At 45.6% G+C, this 3,003-nt stretch overlaps 1 non-coding gene across 1 annotated transcript; it reads right to left on the bottom strand.

The window, feature by feature from the left end:
• Positions 1-2,358: 2,358 nt before the first annotated feature.
• Positions 2,359-2,462, bottom strand: LOC114673624 (small nucleolar RNA U13). The gene has a single exon (XR_003724398.1). It is a non-coding gene; the product is annotated as a small nucleolar RNA U13 (small nucleolar RNA).
• Positions 2,463-3,003: the final 541 nt, after the last annotated feature.

Genomic DNA, 3,003 nt, shown 5'->3' with positions numbered 1-3,003 from the left:
TGTATCAACAGTGCCAACCGGGCTGGTTGGAGATATCATGAAATATACTCTAATTTCTTTCTTTTCTTTTTTTTTCTTTCTTTCTTTTTTTTTTTTTTGAGACAGTCTCACTCTGTTGACCAGGCTGGAGTGCAGTTGTGTGATCTTGGCTCTCTGCAACCTCTGCCTCTGAGGTTCAAGTGATTCTCCTGCCTCAGCCTCCCAAGTAGCTGGGACTACAGGTGCATGCCACTGTGCCTGGCTAATTTTTGTATTTTTACTAGAGACGGGCTTTCACTATGTTGACCACGCTGGTCTCAAACTCTTGACCTCAGGTGATCCGCCCACCTCGGCCTCCAAAGTACTGGGATTACAGGTGTGAGCCACTGCACCTGGCCTCCAATTTCTAATATTGTGTTTGTGGCTGATGTTGACAGACAATGTCACAAGGTATGATCAAGTCATGTTAAACTATCTTTGTATTGGTCAGCTGTAGCTGCAGAACAACCTCAAGATCTCAATGGCATACCCCAGTAAACATGTATTTCTTGCTTATGAGTTTACAAGTCAGCTGAGAAAGCTTTGTCTCATGTTGAGGGTTGACTGTGGTGGCCCTGCTCCATATAGCTCTCTTCCTCTCCTGGTTCCAGCAGGTTGGCCAAGGCCTGTTCTATAATCTTGGTGGGTAAAAATGTGTTATCTTTCCTCCTGGCTAGGCAGAACCTGCTAGCCCTCCCTAATGACCTGTCCTTCCCTTGGTTCTTGCTGGTACTCTGCGAGTTCTGGGTTTCTGCATTAGTGTCCACCTGGCCACTGGTGAAGGAGGCCACCCCAAGCCTCTGCTGTTGATTATTTCTCCCTTCAATGTGGCAGGCCCTATGATTCTTTCAATTTAACTGTCTCCTGAGTCTCCCCTGGGGACTATGGGAATGTCTCGGTTCTGCTTATGTTATTGGGAGCCACGAATAGCCTGAGCAAGCAAAATATTAGGGTGCTCATCAGGTGAACCATTGTCTTAGTTATGGTCCTTCAAAGAAACAGAACCAATAGGAGATATCTTTATCTCTACCCCTACTCTATCTATCTATCTATCTATCTATCTATCTATCTATCTATCTATCTATTTATCTATCTGCCATCCCTTCACCCATCCATCCATCCGTCATCTATTTATCTATCTAAAAAGAGATTTGTTATGAGGAATTGACTCACATGATTGTGGAGGCTGAGAAGTCCCATTATCTGCTGTCTGCAAGTTGGATACCTGGGAAAGCCAATGGTATAATTAAGTCTGACGTCCAAAGGCCTGACAGCTAGGGAAACTGATGGTATAAATCCCAGCCCGAGGGCAGAAGAAGATGAGATGAGATGTCCTAGCTCAAGAAAAGGGGGTGGCAAATGTTGTTTCCTTTCTCTGCCATTTGTTCTATTCAAGTCTTCAAAGAATTGGGTGAGGCTCACTCACATGAAGGAGGGTCATGTACTTTACTGAGTCCACCAGTTCAAATGCTAATCTCATCCAGAAACACTCTCCCAGACACAGCCAAAAATCATATTTCACCTGGGCACCCTGTGGCCCAGTCACGTTGACACATAAAATTCACCATCACAACCGTGTTGTGCTTCCAGATTTACTTTGATGTGTGCTATGGTTAAATGTTAACATCCCCTCCAAAATTCATGTTGAAACACAATCTACATTGTAGTGGTGCAAAGATTGCAAAGAGGTGGGATCTTCTGGGGTGGATTAATGCCCTTATAAATGAGCCTCCAGAGAGAGATCATCCTTTTTGCTCTTCCACCTTCTGATGTGTAAGACCCTCACCAGACAGTGAATGCTGTTGCCTTGATCTTGGACTTCTCAGCCTCTAGGACTGTAAGAAAATACATTTTTGTTCTCTATAAATTACCCAATCTCAGATATTTTGTTACAGCAGCACAAATAGACTAAGACAATGTGTCTGCACCATAAGCTAATGCAGGACAATGTGTGTGTGTGGGGGGCACTTTTTAGGATTCATAATGAGGAAAACGAGAAACCCTTCTCCCTCCCTGCCTCACAGCATCTCTTTTGGTGTCCCCAACCGGCACACCTAGATGAGCCCTCCCTTGGTTGGGGAGGACCACCATTCCCCCTCTGCCTCAGAGAAAGGTGCTTGGCAACCATGGTCATCATCCATTCTAGGGAAAGGCAACTGGAAACTCCACTTAGGCCTCAATTATACTTCTTTTCTAGTTCAGTTTACCCAGACAGCCTTGTCTTAGTGACATTATTGGGCATTTTCCAACCCATTCATAAATATGGTACTTTGACTATTGGTTCTCTATGGTTTAGATTGAATTATATGAATGCCAACATTCAACATCACTTCTTTTTCACATCAGATGGGTAATGTGCCAACATCGTAACAAGATCTGAGGGAGGCACATCTCACATATGAGCCTGAAAACCCAGTCATCACACTTAGGAGCTACAGGAGGATCTTGACATCATTTTGACTGAAGCATAACAGCATTTCCAGATGGCTCAATCCATATGCTAACTGGTAGAATTCCTAAAGAGAGGGAGGATGAGTCGATGAGTCTGAACCTGCTTCCCTCCCCTTCTCTGCACTGCACTTCACATTCTGAAGGTCTCAGAAAGCACAAGTTCTGGAGGAAAGTGGACCAAGAAAGAGGTTGTCAGAATTGCTGCCATGAGCTGGGCAGTGGCTGTGGAGGGTTTACGCACTGACCAGGGTGCCCAGGCACTGTAAGGCTTCTTCCCGCACTGGGATCTGTGATTCTGAGAGTCTGCTTTCTGCTCTGTGGCATCCAGAAGGGAAAAAAGTTGCAGCTCCAGTTTCACCTGGAGGTTTGACTCCTGCCCCAGGAGGAGTGATGCACTCATGCTTTCCACATTGAAGAGGGCTGCAGACTGTGCTGTGAAATGCATCTGTGTGTGTGTGTGTGTGTGTGTGTGTGCAGACGTGCATGCAGGTGTGTGTGCAGGTGTGTGTGGGTCAGAGGGGTGTGGACAGAGGT

This window comes from Macaca mulatta, chromosome 17 (genome assembly GCF_049350105.2).
Source record: "Macaca mulatta isolate MMU2019108-1 chromosome 17, T2T-MMU8v2.0, whole genome shotgun sequence".
NCBI lineage: Eukaryota > Metazoa > Chordata > Mammalia > Primates > Cercopithecidae > Macaca > Macaca mulatta.
The sequence above is the reverse complement of the archived record's forward strand: the minus strand, read 5'-3'. Positions and strand labels throughout refer to the sequence as shown.